At 39.3% G+C, this 18,148-nt stretch overlaps 1 protein-coding gene across 3 annotated transcripts in view; it reads right to left on the bottom strand.

Annotated features, from left to right (window-relative positions):
• CNIH3 (cornichon family AMPA receptor auxiliary protein 3) overlaps window positions 1-18,148 on the bottom strand; it is a 271,804-nt gene that overhangs the window by 233,073 nt on the left and 20,583 nt on the right. The window lies entirely within an intron of this gene.

Here is an 18,148-nt window from a genome sequence, read left to right as displayed (position 1 = left end):
ACCCTCCAACACTGCTGGTAGGAATGTAAATTGGTGCAGTCACTATGAAGAATGGTATGGAGGTTCCTTAGAAAGCTAAAAATAGAGTTACCATATGATCCAGCAATCCCACTCCTAGGCATATATCTAGAAGACAAAAACTAATTCAAAAAGATACATGCACCCAATGTTCATAGCAGCACTATTTACAACAGCCAAGAATGGAAGCAACCTAAGCGTCCATTGACAGATGAGTGGATAAAGAAGTTGTGGCATAGATATAGATATATATCTGTGTGTGTATAGATAGATAGATAGATAGTATATGAATACTACTACTCAGTCATAAAAAAGAATGAAATAATGTCATTGAAGCAATATGGATGGATCCAGAGATTATCATACTAAGTAAGTCAGACAGAGAAAGACAAATATCATATGATATCACTTATATGTGGAATCTAAAATATGATACAAATGAACTTATTTACAGAACAGAAACAGACTCCCAGACATAGAAAACAAACTTATGGTTACCAAAGTTGAAAGGTGGGGAGTGGGGATAAATTAGGAGTTTGGGATCAGCAGATACAAACTACTAGATACAAAATAGATAAACAAGAAGTTCCTACTGTACAGCACAGGGAACTATATTCAGTATCTTATAATAAACTATAATGGAAGAGAATACGAAAAAGAATATATATATGTATAACTGAATCAGCTGTACACCAGAAGCTAACACAACATTGTAAATCAACTCTACTTCAATTTTAAAAAATAGTTTTAAAAAAGGTCATACATAATTAGGAGGTGATACGTTTTGAGCATTTATTATCACTGATTTAAATATAATTTATTTAATTGTAAGTTATAAAGTTTAATTTCCAATAATGGCCATGTTTAACAAGCAGCTTACAAAATTCCTATAAATTTAACAAGTTCTCATGAATCAGTAGGAGCCAGTTCCAGTATACCAGTCCCAGGAAACTGTCTGGAACTTATTCTATGGCTTAAAGAATATCAGCTTTGGGACTTGCCTGGTGGCGTAGTGGTTGAGAATCCACCTGCCAATGCAGGGGGCAAGAGTTCGAGCCCTGGTCCGGGAAGATCCCACATGCAGCAGAGCAACAAAGCCCGTGTGCCACAACTACTGAGCCTGCGCTCTACAGCCCGTGAGCCACAACTACCGAGCCCACGTGCCACAACTACTGAAGCTCATGCACCTAGAGCCCGTGCTCCAACTACAAGAGAAGCCACCGTAACGAGAAGTCCATGTACCGCAACGAAGAGTAGCCCTCGCTCGCCGCAACTAGAGAAAGCCCGCATGCAGCAAGGAAGACCCAACGCAGCTAAAAATTAATTAATTAATTAATTAAAAAAAAAAAGAATATCAGCTTTACAGGTAATAAAGAATTTTCTAGCAGGTCAGGAATTTGACAAACTTGAGTGTCTCAGACAGAGAGGGACCCTTTCAGGCTACTATAGGTAAACTTCATAGAAGCAAATTGGAAGGCCCTTGTTCCTTAGTTCAGTAGATGAGCAGATAAAGGCAATAAAATAATTCTGATACATAAAAGTAAATTACAACTGTAGAGGATTTACAGGTTAATTCTTAAACCAGAACTGCTCTGGTTTTATTAATATATAACAAGGATGTCTTTGTATATTAACATCTCTTATATGCTACATAAATAAAACCAGTTAAATAAAACAAATTGAATGAATAATAGTGAATCAGATAATCTCTAAACAATTTATGAGGTCAAATCTGCATGTGAGAGTGGGAGTTGACCATAAAGAATCCCAGTGACAAAACACACACACACACACAAACACACACACAAAACATACACAAAAAATGTGATCACTGTGTATAATTCTAGTCCTCAAAATATGAAATCTTGATTCTTTCCTGTAGGTTAATGCCTCCCTAACAAAAATATCTCTATCCCTAACTTTTGTAATATCAATGTCTGAAGATATATCTCTACCTTTGTAAATGTTAAAGTCATGCAAGAAAACTACTGTTTTTCCACCATAAACAGAATGACAGTAAACTCAGTAATTTGGTGATTTTTTTCCTTTAAATTCCTGCTGCATTTTTTTACTTCATAAGCCTGTTTTTCTGAAGCCTGGACTCCCTTGCAAACCTCTTCATAAGTAAAGTTCTTTTCTTTTCTAAATGCTTTTGTCTCTGAGTCTTTATTTGACAGTAGCTTGCTTATTTGACCCTATGTTTTTTTGGTCGTACATACCTACCTAGGTACTGCTGCTAGTCATGGCCATGTGGCTCCTGTGAGACCAACCTTCTTGCAGATAACAAATATAAACTCTGAGATAAATACAGAAACAATTCTGAAGACACTGAAAAGCAACCAAAAACAGGTAGATACTGAAAGGGTGTCAACATCTGGATGAAGAGAAAAGCACTGGTGAGTTTCCCATTTTTTTATGACTTTTATCCTGAGGGAAGTCCTCAAATTGCACTACACGGTGCAGCTAAAAGTCAGAAAGAAAAACCCAAAATCTTACTGGCTTGAAAAACCAGAAGACAGAGTTTGAGGGAAACACAGCTGCTGGAAAACAAAGGGAGAAATCCTAAAAAGTAGAGAGACAGAAAGGAGGAGCCCCAAATCATATGTATAAATTCTAGCCAGATCTCTGGCACGTGTTGGAACCATACATGTGTGAGGCAGACTTCAAGTAGTCTAGCTAAGACTGAAAGAACTGAGCAGAAATTTCAGCCACCATTCACTGCAAGGAAGATAAAGTTTAGTTTGAATTCAGCCAAGTTAACTTCCTACTATTAAAAAAAATAAAAAATACTCTTCAGGGGAACACAGCAGAACTGAGAATCTCTATAACATATCATTCACAACATCCAGGACAGAGTTCAAAATTATATAACAGTCAAAGAAATAGGAAGACATTACCTATTCTCAAGAAAAAGTAAAATTAATGAAGGTCAATCCTGAAATGATTCACATATTGAAGTTAGCAGGCAATGGTTATAAAACAATTATTATAAATAAGCTCAAGGACATAGGGGAAAATATGCTTGTATTGAATGAAAAGTATCAACAGGTAACTAGAAACTATAAAAAAGAACTAAATATAAATTCTAGAATTTAAAAATATATATCTCAAATGTTAAAAATTACTGGATAGGCGTAACAGAAGAATGATGATAGTAGAAGAAAGAGTTAGTGAATTTGAAGAAAGATTAATACATTAATTATCCAATCTGAAGCACAGAAGAAATGATTGAAATAATTAACAGAGTTTCAGGAACCTGTGGGACATTATCAAAAGATTTAACGTGTACAACTGGAGTCCCAGAAGGAGAAGAGGAATAAAATGAAGTAGACAAAATATTTGAGGAAATAATAGCCAAACATCTCTCATAATTGCTATGTCCCCATCTGGACTGCAAGCTCAGTGAAAGCAAGGGATTCCGAGTTATACCTCTTTAGTGGTCCACATAGCACCTAACAAAATCAGGCTACATAGCAAATTCTCAACTAATACATACTTATACATTCAGCATCAAAAATAATTATTTATTGAGTGCCTACTGTGTGAAAGCATGACAAAAGGTGCTAGAGACACAAAGATGCTTTAGTTACAGCCACTGTGCTTAATGAAGAAGATTTTGAGAAAGATAAAAGGAGAAGCCCCATTGTTTCTGAGGGAGGAAAAGGTTTTCAATGGCTCTTGTTTTTCATTCTTTCTTTCCTTTTTCAATTCATCATGATTTTAGTTAACTTGCTTATAGTGATCCCTGCTAAAAGGAGAATGTAACATTGTAAATCCAGAGTGAGAGGGGATCTCACATCAGAGGCCATGGTTACAGGTATATCATTCCAGAGCCTCTTTGGAGGCTTTTTACATTTCTAATGTAACATGTAATGTAACAGTCCTTTTCTTTGTTCTTTTAAATTTTTGGATGCGTCAGGTCTTAGTTGCGGCACACGGGATCTTTCGTTGTGGCATGCGGGCTCTTCGTTGTGGTGTACAGGTTTCTCTCTAGTTGTGGCTTGCAGGTTTCTCACTAGTTGTGGTGTGCAGGCTCTGTAGTTGTGGCGCACGGGCTCCAGAGCGCGTGGACTCAGTAGTTGCAGTGTGCGGGCTTAGTTGCCCCGAGGCATGTGGGATCTTTGTTCCCCGACCAGGCATCAAACCTTCATCCTCCGCATTGCAAGATGGATTGTTAACCACTGGACCACCAGGGAAGTCCCTAAACAGTCCTTTTCTCCCCAACTTTGTTCAATTAGGACAAAAAAGGGAGACTCTTCTATATAATTTTCACTGATTTTTTACATTTGCCTTTACTTTTCGGCAGAACTTATGTCCTCTAGATACTTACAGATGATTAATAAGGACATATTTTTATACTTCAGCAAAATATAGTGGGAAACAGCTGAGAAAGACATTTCTCCACTTTGGGAAGAGTACACAGAGGTGTGCATATGTCTCCAGAACCTGGAGAGTATAAGAACAAAAGGTGTGTGTGTGTGTGTGTGTGTGTGTGTGTGTGTGTGTGTGTGAGAGAGAGAGAGAGAGAGAGAGAGAGAGAAAGACAGAGACAGAGAGAGAGAGTAAGAGGACAAAGAGAGAGTCAGAGAGACAGAAACACAGAGACAGACATAGAGACAGAGAAAGTAGGACTCAACATTCCTTTCTCTGTGTGAAAGCTTGAAGCATTTTGCTCTGTCTGTTTAAAAACAATCCACTAACAGTCTGTGATTCTGAGAACCAGCCTGTCCACAAATAAACTCAGCAAAACACCACAACAGAGATGTGCTGGTCTGATATGCTCATTTCAAATATTACTGTGGATGTAAGGACATGGTTTGGGGCACAAAGCCCAAACCTAGATGCGTGGAACCATAAATTTAGTAAACCCCTTGAAATGAGCTGCTGGAAATGTTTTGTTTCTATTATAAAATAGAATTTACCCATAAAGATATAAGAAGAAATTAGATTTTGGTATGTTTGCAGGAGGCTCTGAGTCCAGGAAGTGGCATTTATGACTTTGGTTATGGATCTGTCTGTGACTTTAGTCAGTATTTTAGTCTCTCTGGTGCCTATTTAGTTAGTCAATTAGGGATAATACTCTTTGCTATCCATTCCACAGCACTGTTACATCTGTCAATCATAATAGCTGTCATTTATTGAGTTACTACTATGCAACAGGCACTGTGATAAACACTCTTGTTGTATTATTTCTAATCCTAACAATCATCCTGAAGGTGGGTGTTATTCAGTTTACAGATGATGATACTGAATCTCTGGGAGGTTTAGCAATTGGAAAAGTCACACCAACTAGTAAGTAGCAGTGCCAGGATTCTACCAGAGACCTGTCACTACATTATGCTAACTTGTTTTTATTCATTAAGCATAATTGCTATATAAAGAACACTCTAGTTATGTGTCTGTGTGTATATATATATATATACATACACACTTAGGGGAAAAAAATCTTAGAAATCTTAGGAACTGTATTCAAGGAGCGTGAACATAGATTAAATATGAGATATGACCTAAATCAACCAGAGACCATAAACAAAGCACAGAGCAAAGGCTACAGGCTGCAATTAAGGACTATGTATAAAACACAAAGTGACAGAGTATTTGAGATGCTTGGGGAATCACTGGAGACTCTTAGTCTTCATGTTGTATGCATCCTAACCTGGATAAAAGCCAAGAGTCCTACACACACAACCCTCAAGACAAAATGGGTTGTGTATTCCCTACCACGTGATTTCTAATGTAACTTGAAAATAAGTTTCTAACGTTTGTAAATCAGAAGCATTAGAAAAATACAGTTTCTAAATCAACTATACCTCAATTTTAAAAAGAAAACACTGTTTTTTAAAAGAAAAATACAGTTTCACAAGTTAATGATTATTGATTGGTAGGTGGGAATACCTATTATACCAGTCTCTCTATCTTTTTGAAGGCTTAAAATTTTCCATAATTAAAGTTTTAAAAGAAAGAAAAGGGGAAAAAGGAGAGGAAGAAAAAGAATGGCAATCTGCCTAAGATGGAAGAAGAGTGACGCCTGAAAACAAGGAAGAAATTCTAATAAAATAAATGACTTATGAAGGAGCTTCTTTCCCCCAGTTCACCAATAGTTGTAGGATTTCCAGAGGAGAAAACTCAGGGAAGAAAGCAAAAGATCCTCCTGTTAAAACCTGAGAGTGTTCTTACAAGAAATGAGGGACTCTAAATGACCAAGAATAGCCAGTATCTTGGAAGATACACCAGAGTGGCCCAATAGGGAGAAGCTGAGAGTGGCTACACAAGGAGTTCATGAAAAAAGGGCAGGTTTGTAACAGAGGACTGTTTCCAATGAACTTAACGGCATCTAAGAAAAAAGTTCAAAAATATTAATAAAATATATTAATATATATGTATACATATCAAAAATATATCTATACTGATTTCTCAGCCCATCAGTCTGTTTAAGCACTTATCAGGGCTTCCACGCGGTTATTTTGCCCTAGTTGATCTTGTTGTTTGCTGCCACTGGCATGAAATGGCCAATTGTGGCTGTTATGGTTGTTCTTTCATTCAATTCTAACTTGTAAACCAGTGATTTCCAAACTTTTTCAAGTTAAGACACATTACCATTGCTTATTTGATTTTATGAAACATGTTCCTTCTTTTCTCCTTAAAGGAAAAAAGCTATATGACATATTTTTAATAAAACTAAGCAAAAATAAGTTCTGATAATTCTTCTAAAATTTTTTTTCAATATTAATAGGTATATAAAAATACCCAGCATTCAAAATGGTAAAATTAACAATTTCTGGCATCCAATCAAAGATTACCAGACACACAAAGAAATAGGAAAACTTACCCTTAAAGAGAAGAATGATCAGTCAAGATTAACTGAGCCAGAACTGAACCAGATGTTTTGTGTCCAAACAAGGACGCAAAAATAGTCATTATAGTTGTAGTACATATGTTCAGAATTTAAGTAGACATATGAAAGATATTTTTAAAAGATCCTTAGCAAACGAATCCTAACAATCATCCTGACACACATAGACACACATAGATCAATAGAACAGAATAGAGAGCCCAGAAATAAAACTATGCATATTTCGGCAACTAATTTATGACAAAGAAGCCAAGAATGTACAATGGAGAAAGAATATTCTCTTTAATAAGTGGTGTTCAGAAAACTGGATAGCCACACACAAAAGAATGAAACTGGACCACTGTCCTATGCCATGCACAAATATCAACTCAAAATGAATTGAAGACTTAAATTTAAGACCTGAAACCATAAAACTCCTGGAAGAAAACATGGGCAGTAAGCTCCTTGACATCACTCTTGGCAATGACCTTTTGGATTTGACACCAAAAGCAAAAGCAGCAAAGCAAAACTAAACGAGTGGAACTACATCAAACTGAAAAGTTTCTGCACAGGAAAAGGAACAATCAACAAAATTAAAAGGTAACCTACAGAATGGAAGAAAATAATTGCAAATCTTGTATCTGATAAGGGTTTAATATCCAAAATATATAAAGAACTCACACAATTCAATAAAATATCCAATTTAAAAATGGGCAGAGGTACTGAATAGACATTCTTCCAAAGAAGATATACCAAAGGCCAACAGATACATGAAAAGGTGCTCAATATTACTAATTATCTAGGAAATGCAAATCAAAACTACAATGAGATATCACTTTACACCTGTTTGAATGATTTTCATCATAAAGACAAGTGATGGGCTTCCCTGGTGGCACAGTGGTTAAGAATCCGCCTACCAATTCAGGGGACATGGGTTCGAGCCCTGGTCCAGGAAGATCCCACATGCCACAGAATAACTAAGTCCGTGTGCCATAACTACTGAGCCCACGTGCTGCAACTACTGAAGCCCGTGCACCTAGAGCCCATGCTCCACAACAAGAGAAGCCACCACAATGAGAAGCCTACACACTGCAATGAAGAGTAGCCCCCACTCGCCACAACTAGAGAAAACCCATGCAGAGCACCAAAGACCCAATGCAGCCCAAAAATTTTTTTAATAAAATTTTAAAAATTAAAAAAAAAAAAAGACAAGCCATAACAAGTGTTGATGAAGACATGGAGAAAAGTGAACCCTTGTGCACTGTTGGTGGGAATGTAAATTGGTGCAGCCACTATTGAAAAAAGTATGGAGGCTCCTCAAAAAATTAAAAATAGAACTACCATATGTTCTAGCAATTCCACTTCTGGGTATATATCCAAAGGAAATAAAAACAGAATACCAAAGAGATATCTGCACTCTCATGTACACTGTAGTATTATTCACAATAGCCAAGATATAGAAATAACCTACAGAATCAACAGATGAATGGATAAAGATGTAAGATACATATTTTTAAATGGAATATTATTCAGCCATGTGAAAGAAGAAATTCCTTTCATTTGAGACAACATGGATGGACACTGACAGCATTATGCCGAGTGAAATAAGCCATACAGAGAAAGACAAATACTACATAGTATCACTTACATGTGGAACAACAACAACAAAAAGTCAAGCTCATAGAAACAGAAAGTAGAAAGGTGGTTTACCAGGTATAGTGGGGTAGGAGAAGTAGTGAGAAGTCGGTAAAAGGATATAAACTTTCAGCTATAAAATGAATAAGGTCTGAGGATCTAATGTAATGCATAACATGATGACTATAATTGATAACACTGTATTATAAAATTGAAAATTGAAATTTGCTAAGAGAGTAGAACTGAAATGTCCTCACCAAAAACAACAACAGCAAAAAAGATAAATAAATATGTGATATCAATGTATTAATTAACTAGATGGGAGGAATCCTTTCATAAAGTATATGTATATCAAATCATCTCAATGTACACTTTAAATGTTTTACAATTTAATTTTTCAATTATACCTTAATATGCTGGAAAAAGTAAAATCAAATAAAATACCAATCTACCAACCAACATCTAAATAATCCTGGTGGGGGGGCGTCTAGAGATGAAAACTACATTACGTAAGATAAAAAAAAAATAAGTTGGATGGAATTACTGGCAAAGTAGATACTGCAGAAGAAAGAATTAGTGAATTTGAAAACATAGCAATAGAAACCATTCAAAATGAGACAGGGAGAGGGGAAAAAAAAGAATTTAAAGAAATGAAATCATCAGCGTGCTGTGGAACAACTTCAAGCAGCCTAATATATATGTAATGGGAATCCCCAGAGGACTGTCACAAAGGAGACACGGGGATGCAAAAAAATTTGAAAAATGATGGCTGAAATTTTTCCAAATTGGATGAAAATTATACAGCCACAGATATAAGAAGTTCTATGAATCCCAGCACATGAAATATGAAGAAAGCTACACCAAGACACATCAGATTCTTAGCCCAAAACTAATGTCGAAGGGAAAATCAAATGGATAAATGGATGTCCATAGGCCAAGAAAAAAAAAAACTTCAGCCTAAGCCTCGCACCTTTTACAAAAAATTAACTCAATTAACTCAAAATGGATCACTGATTTAAATGGAAAGAGTAAAACTATGAAAATTTTGAGAGAAAATCTTCAAGATCTAGGACTACGTAAGACATGCTTAGACTTAATATCAAAAGTATGATCCACAGAAGGCAAACTTGATAAGTTGGACCTCTTAAAATTAAAAAATTTTTGCTCTGTGAAAGACCCTGTTACAGACTGGGAGAAAATATTTTCAAACCACATATTCAACAAAGGACTTGGTACCAAGATGATACAAAGAACTCTCAAAACTCAACAGTTGACAAGCAAACAATACAATTAGAAAATGGGGCAGGGGGAAGAAGGATGGACTGGGAGTTTGGGGTTAGCAGATACAAACTGTTACATTTACAATGGATAAACAGCCAGGTCCTAATGTATAGCATAGGGGACTATGTTGAATATCCTGTGATAAACCATAATGGAAAAGAATATTAAAAAAAATAATGTCTATATGTGTATAAATGAGTCACTTTGCTGTACAGCAGAGATTGGCACAGCATTGTAAATCAACTCTACTGCAATAAAAAAAATTTTTTTAATAAGTAAAGTAAAACTCACGCTCAAAAAAAAAGAAAGAAAAAGAAAATGGATTAAGAATATTTCAGTGGGCTTCCCTGGTGGTGCAGTGGTTGAGAGTCCGCCTGCCGATGCAGGGGACGCGGTTCGTGCCTCAGTCCGGGAGGATCCCACATGCCGCGGAGCGGCTGGGCCCGTGAGCCATGGCCGCTGAGCCTGCGCATCCGGAGCCTGTGCTCCGCAACGGGAGAGGCCACAACAGTGAGAGGCCCACGTACCGCAAAAAAATAAAAAATAAAAGAATATTTCAGTGAAGGGAATTCCTTGCCAGTCCAGTGGTTAGGACTCTGTGCTCTCACTACCAAGGGCCTGGGTTCAATCTCTGGTCAGGGAACTAAGATACCACAAGTCGTGCAGCATGGCCAAAAAATAAATAAAATAAAATTTGCTTTTAAAAAAAAGAATATTTCAGTGAAGGGGATATACAGGTGGCAAATAAGCCAATGAAAAGATGTTAAACATCAGCAACTAGGGAAATGCACATTAGAACCACAATGAGACATCACTTTACAATAGCATCAAAAAAATATGAACCAGTAGGAATAAATCTGAAAAAAAATATTCAGAACAGGTACACTGAAAACTACACAACACTGATTAAATTAAAGAAAAACTCTTTTAAGAAGTAGAGGGAGAAATAGACTTTGTTCTTGGACCAGAAAACTCAATATTAAGACATCAACTCTTCCCAGATTGCTCTATAGATTCAATACAATCACAATGAAAATCTCAGTGGTATTTTCTGTAGAAATTGACAAGCTGATTTTCCAATTTATATTAAAATGCAAAGAACTTAAAAGAGCCAAAACAACTTTGAAAAAGAGTGAAGTTTGAGGACTCACACTACCTGACTTTAAGATTTATTTAAAGGCTATGAGTCAAAACGTGTGGCTTGGTGTAAATAAGGCAAATAGATGAGTGGAACAGAATAGAGAATCCAGAAATAGATCCATACATACATGGACAACTAGTTTTTGACAAAGGTGCCAAGAGAATCCAGTGGAGAAAGAACAGTGCTGGAACAATTGGATATCCATATGCCAAAAAATGAACTTCGATCCATACCTTGCACCATATATAAAAATTAGCTCGAGATGGAGCATAGACTTAAATGTACAACCTAAAACTATAAAACTTCTAGAAGAAAATATTGGAGAAAAATTCTGTGACATTGGAGTAGGCAGAGATTACTTAGATATGACACCAAAGTGTGACCCATAAAAAGAAAATTTAATAAAATGGACTTTATCAAAATTTTAAACCTCAGCTCTTAAGAGAATGAAGACAACCCAAAAGGTGAGAGAAAATCTTTGCAGAGCATATAGCTGATAAAGGACTTATGTTCACACTATATAAAAAACTCACTATATAAAAAACTCTTGGGACTTCCCTGTTGGCCTAGCAGTTAGGATTCTGGGCTTTCACTGCCCAGGTTTGATCCCTGGGCAGGGAACTGAGATCCCACAAGCTGTGCAGCGCAGCCCAAAAAAAAAAAAACAAACTCTCAAACGTTGACAAGAAAACAAACGACAATTTTTCTTAATGGGCAAAGGATGTGAACAGATACTTCACCAAAGAAAATATACAGATAGCAAATAAAAACCAAAAGATGCATTAGGGAAATGTGAATTAAAACTACAACGAGATCCCACTACACAGCTATTAGAATGGCTAAAACTTAAAAGATTGATCATCCCAAGTGTTGGAAAGGATATGGAGGAACTGGAACTCCCGTACACTGTTGGTAGGAATGTAAAATGGTGCAATCACTTTGTAAAACAGTTTGGCAGCTTTATAAAAAGTTAAGCATAGCACAGATGATTTTCAGGGCAGTGAAACTATTCTGAATACTATAATGATGGATACATGTCATTATATATTTTTGTCCAAACCTAGAGAATGTAAAACACCAAGCGTGAACCCTAATGTAAACTATGGTTGAGTGATAATGGTGTGTGAATGCAGGTTCATAGATAGTAAAAAATGTACCATTCTGGTGTGGGATGTTGATAACAGGGGAGGTTGCGCGTGTGTGTGGGCAGGGAGTTTAAGGAAAGTCTCTCAATTTTGCTGTGAACCTAAAACAGCTTTAAAAAATAAAGTCATTTTTTTAAAAATGTAATGAAGTACTGATACATGTTACAATATGGATGAACCTTGAAAACATCATGCTAAGTGAAAGGAGCCAATCACAAAGGACCACATATCAGACTTCCCTGGTGGCGCAGTGGTTAAGAATCCACCTGCCAATGCAGGGGACACAGGTTCGAGCTCTGGTCTGGGAAGATCCCACATGCCACAAAGCAGCTAAGCCCGTGCGCCACAACTACTGAAGCCCATGTGCCTAGAGCCCATGCACCACAATAAGAGAAGCCACCGCAATGAGAAGCCCATGCACCACAACGAAGAGCAGCCCCTGCTCACCGCAACTAGAGAAAGCCCGTGTGCAGCAACGAAGACCCAATGCAGCCAAAGATAAATAAATTAACTAAGTTTTTTAAAAAGTAAGTTGTAAGTGTAATAAGAATATTTGATTGGAAAAAAAAAGCTAAGCATACTCCTACCATGTGATCTAGCCATTCTAGTCCTCTCTATACATCCAAGAATAATACAAAGACCTGTACACAAATGTTCATAGCAGCTTTAATAGCCAAAAACCAGAAATGATCCAAACACCTATCAACAGGTGAATGGATAAACAAGTTGTGGTATATCCATAAACTGAATATTATTCAGCAATAAAAAGGGATAAATTGATACATGAAAAAGATGGATGAATCTAAAAAAGATTATTCAAGTGAAATAGGACAGAAAACCAGAAAAAAAAAGAGTACATGCTATATGATTCCATTTACATAAAACTTTAGAAAATGCAAACTGATCTGTCATGACAGAAAGTAGTTCAGTGGTTGCCAGGGGTGGTATGATGGATTACAAAGAAAACTTTAGAGGTGATGCGTCTGTTCACTCTATTGATTGTAGTGACAGATTCACAGATGTAAACACATGGCAAAACTTATCAAATTATCCAGTTTAAATAGGTGCAGTTTATTGTATGTCAATTATACCTTGATAAAGCTGTCGGGTTTTTTTTTTGAGATGACTCAAAGATCAAGAAAAATATGGGTCATCTGACACTAACAAGCTCACCTCCCTGGTGTGCAGGGGAACGGAACCAAGGGCCTCACCTCTGCTTTCTCTGAGCTCAGTACCAGAGCTTTTTACAAGCTCCAAACATGCCTGCAGGATCTTAGTTCCCTGACCAGGGATTGAACCCGGGCCAGGGCAGTGAAAGCACCAAGTCCTAACCACTGGACCGCCAGGGAATTCCCCAAACATGCATTTTACAAAGGCAATGAGATCAGCCTGGTTTTCTCCTCTGCGACCTTAGTAGCCTTCGTCACCGCTCTCCACCATACTTAAACCAAAGCTAAGAAACACGAATGTGTGCTTTTGAAACTCCAGCTCTTCCCCACCCCTACTGTGAGAAAGACTTAAAATCAATAATTCTAAGAACAACAGCACAACCAGATCTATTTTGCTGTGTGCACAGAGTCCAACCAGAGGAAAGCCCCGCCAGAGATTCAATTTGTATTATTTCTGCTCTTTATTAAGAACTATTTGCCCCTATGCCATAGTATAGACGAGAACAAGAAAACACCTGGATATCACGGAGGGTCGCTGTGTATGTTACAGTTAGGTTTGGCTGCAGATAATAGAAAGCCCAGTCATTCACATAGGTGGGGGATTATTCTCCTACTTTATTGAGGACAAGAAGTAAGTAGTCGAACTGTTTTGGCAGCTCCACGTAAGTCATCAGGGTCTCAGCCTTTTTCTGTCTCCCCAAGCAGGTGGTTTCCATCCTCAAGGTTACATGGTGTCTGCTGGAGAGCTTTGATCCGAGCAGTAGGAGAGAGGAAGGAAAGGAGAGGTACCCTGATTGTCCCGGAAGGTAGAAGGGTGCTACCTGGAGGAAGGAGAGGTGGATCACCAGGAGGTCAGTGCCTGGCTCTGGGAGTCAAAACGATGGTGGACACCGGAACTGATCCTGGTAGAGCACTCATGCTGTCTTGCGCCTTGAGGTACTCCCCAGAAGAGTTAATCACTGGAGCTGAAATATGTTCTCTGGATATAAAGACCAACAATTGAGTGGGGTGCTATGATTTCCTTTCCTGGGAGAGCCGCTTCAAAAGAGTTCCACTCCTGTGTCCTGGTCCCATCCTCAGGGACTGCGTTACAAGGACAGCAGGACCTCTCTCCTCCCTGTAGACCAAACCTGGCCCTGGGAGACTCCCCTGGGGCTCTGCCCCTGAATGTCTTGCATCTTCCTCTCAGGTCACTCAGCCCCCCAGTGTTTCTGGGCTACTGGTTGGTAAGCCGGCTGAATGGGCACAGTCAAGTGAGAGGAATGTTTGCTGTCCTGAGCACATACTTGGAAAGTGGTTACGTGCAACACATTCGTAAAAGTATGTTATCTTTGCGGGGGTAGTGGGAAAGCAGTGGGAGATCTGTTCAAGAATGGAAGGAAATGTTGGTATTGCACAGTAAGAGGCATAGAGAAGCTAGTCAGAAGGTAGCCGCTTTCATCAGACCGGGCTTTCCTGCCAGCCAGCCCCAGGCCACATCCGCCCCCAGCCCTGCTCTCTGATGTTAGAGCCGGGGAGCTTCTGCCTCACACCCCGAGTGGCCTCACCACGCCTTGTGAAACTTGGCTACTGGCGCCTCGCACCTGTGAGGCATCGGAAACTCGAATGAATGGTTGGCTCTCCAACCACTACTGAGCATGACCTTGGGAAGTGGGCAGCCCACACCTGACAGGAGCACTGCTTCCTTCACTCCTGTGACCACCAAGGGAGCTGGGAATTTTTCCCAGCTTCAGCAATCCGGCCAGACAGCTCCCCAGGACCAGTTTCTACTCAGCTGCTGGGCTCCTCCACCACCATCAGTGAACAAGATCAGAGGGAGAAATGGATACAGCCACTATGGAGAACAGTATGGAGGTTCCTTAAAAAACTAAAAATAGAACTACCATACGACCCAGCAATCCCACTACTGGGCATATACCCTGAGAAAACCAGAATTCAAAAAGAGTCATGTACCACAATGTTCATTGCAGCACTATTTACAATAGCCAGGACATGGAAGCAACCTAAGTGTCCATTGACAGATGAATGGATACAGAAGATGTGGCACATATACGCAATGGAATATTACTCAGCCATTAAAAAAAAGAAAGAAATTGAGTTATCTGTAGTGAGGCAGATGGACCTAGAGTCTGTCATACAGAGTGAAGTAAGTCAAAGAGAAAAACAAATACCATATGCTAACACATATATATGGAATCTAAAAAAAAAATGGCTCTGAAGAACCTAGGGGCAGGACAGGAATAAAGACGCAGATGTAGAGAATGGACTTGAGGACATGGGGAGGGGGAAGGGTAAGCTGGGACGACGTGAGAGAGTGGCATGGACATATATACACTACCAAATGTAAAACAAATAGCTAGTGAGAAGCAGCTGCATCACATGGGAAGATCAGATCAGCTCGGTGCTTTGTGACCACCTAGAGAGGTGGGATAGGGAGGGTGGGAGGGAGATTCAAGACGGAGGGGATATGGGGATATATGAATACATAAAGCTGATTCCTTTTGTTATACAGCAGAAACTAACACAACATTGTAAAGCAATTATACTCCAATAAAGATGTTAAAAAAAAAGAAAGATCAGAGGGAGTCCAGCCGTACTCCATGCCCTCAAAACATGTGAAAGCACTACAGGTGCTTGGACACAAAACCAGGAGAGGGTAGGAGCCCTGGAGGGGAATATCCTGGACTTCTGGACCTCCTGCCCAAGTGGGGTACTTCAGCCACAATTAAAGTAACACATCCTTTTTGTTTAAAATTAATTTCAAAGAGAACTAGAAGGTGTAAAGTAAAATAAGTCTCTCCTCCCCCCACACCTAGCTTCACTTCCTAAGGACTATGACATGAAGTTTCCGGTATATCTTCACAGAAATTTTCTATTCAAGTGTATTCTGTTGAATGCATTTGCAAGAATTTTACTTATAAATAATTCAATTAGTAATAATAACTAATGTATAAAGTACATGTTATTTACATTGAAATCGTAACTGGAAAAACAAAAATAACTAAAAGTGATCGAAGTGGACCTTGGATCCTTCCAGAGTGCAGTTTTTGAAGTGACCACCAGGTGTCAGAGTTATCAATAGTATTCCCCAAATCACACTGGAAAGTTACAAGAAGGGGAAGTGCCCAGCTGGAAATGAGATGGCGAGATCCTAAACAGGATTATTTGGCCCTTCGGCCCAATATTTTGTCTACTTAGGGTTAGGTAGGGAGAGAGTAAAGGGAGCTGCAGAAAAAATTATTACATTCTCCGACCATAGATTCCCATTCAGTTGGGCACCCCTGGATCTTTGGCCATGGCTCACGGGCCCAGCCGCTCCGCGGCATGTGGGATTTTCCCGGACCGGGGCACGAACCCGTGTCCCCTGCATCGGCAGGCGGACTCTCAATCTCTGCGCCACCAGGGAAGCCCCGCACTCCTGGATCTTCACAGAAGCTGTCAAAGCGCTGGTGAGTTTTATGTAGGAAATGTAAAAATGGCTGGGCAGAGTCGGGCCTCCTATAGTTGTGAGGCTACTTTTGGAATCCAGGGCCATCTCTCCTCTCTTCAATCAGGAGACCAGAGGAGGGGTGACCACAAGAGGAGGACACACACACGAGAAGTGTTCAGCTATGGCCATCCTTGTTTTAAAAGGGAAAATCCAGTTCTGTATCAAGAGCTCTTCCTACCTAACCTTGAACATCATGGTCTCCTATTCACTTCCAATTTGATCTCCTCATGTATACTTCCTCTACCAGGCCTGACCCGGCTGTTGTCCAGAGCTGCTGGCCTAGAAAACATCCGCCCTCCATGCTTGAGAGCTGCGGGCAGGTCACCTGCCATCGCAGTCTTGAGGCTGTGGCCCAGGGGTAGTTACACTTGTCTTCCTCCAGGGGCCCAGCCACTTCTCTGGCTCCCCCCATCTGGCTCTAGAGGAGTCAACATCCTCTGGAGGATTCCAGACGCCACCCATGGCAGGCCTCATCCTTCTGGAATCACCAGCGTCCACCCCAGCAGAAAGGGGGATGTTGATGCAGTCACAACACAGACTTGTGCAAGGAGGATGACCTAGGCTCCTCTTCCCTGGGAGGGCACAGCTGAAGGGTGCCAAAAAGGAAGGAGAACCCTTGCCACGTGTCCCAGTTGGCACTTGTCTAGGCTGTTCCCTGGACCACATCCCATTTCTGGCCATGGGTCCAGGGAAGGGTTCAGACCCACTACGTACCGGGACTTGTCACTGGTGGAACTTTACTGTGAATAACAATGCCAAGCTTGTGGAAGAGGTAGGAAGTGGTGTAAGGAGAGGGGAGAAGGAAAGAAGGATTCAACATTTCACGGACAATGTTATTGATATTTAAATACTTCTCAAGACCTGTGATTTCCATGAATTTGGACAGGCAGATTAAGGGGACTTTTTATGTGATCTGAATGACATCATCTGCTAAATTGGTACATCCTATATAGGCCAAATGAAGCAACAGTAATGATTTCAGTCACTAAACACCTTAAGTGCTATATACATAATTTAAAATGATACACCTGTGGTACCATACACATAATAAAAATCCCAGTTATCATTAAAACATAGGTAGTATTCATATTCAAATATGATCATGCATTATGTTTGATGTTTCAAACAGAATATACAAGCCAAATGGTTCATTGAAAAACAAAAATGGATAAAACAATGTTTATATCAGGACCCATGTTAATTTACCATGACTAGTATATTAACTGTTGCTTTGATGTGGCCAACACTGGTATGGCAACTGAGGGGGTTTTTTTGTTTTTTGTTTTTCCATTATCCTGTTACACATGATATAAGAGGGATGGAACAGGAAGAATCTCCCGTAATGCTAACCATAGCCTGACTGTTTCAAAGACAATGCTCTCCAGACTAAAGCCAAGGATAGGGACCATGAAGCTCCACCCTAATCTCTCTGGGTTT

Source organism: Lagenorhynchus albirostris, chromosome 2 (assembly GCF_949774975.1).
Source record: "Lagenorhynchus albirostris chromosome 2, mLagAlb1.1, whole genome shotgun sequence".
Lineage (NCBI taxonomy): Eukaryota > Metazoa > Chordata > Mammalia > Artiodactyla > Delphinidae > Lagenorhynchus > Lagenorhynchus albirostris.
Note: the sequence above shows the minus strand (reverse complement) of the source record. Positions and strands in the feature narration are given on the sequence as shown.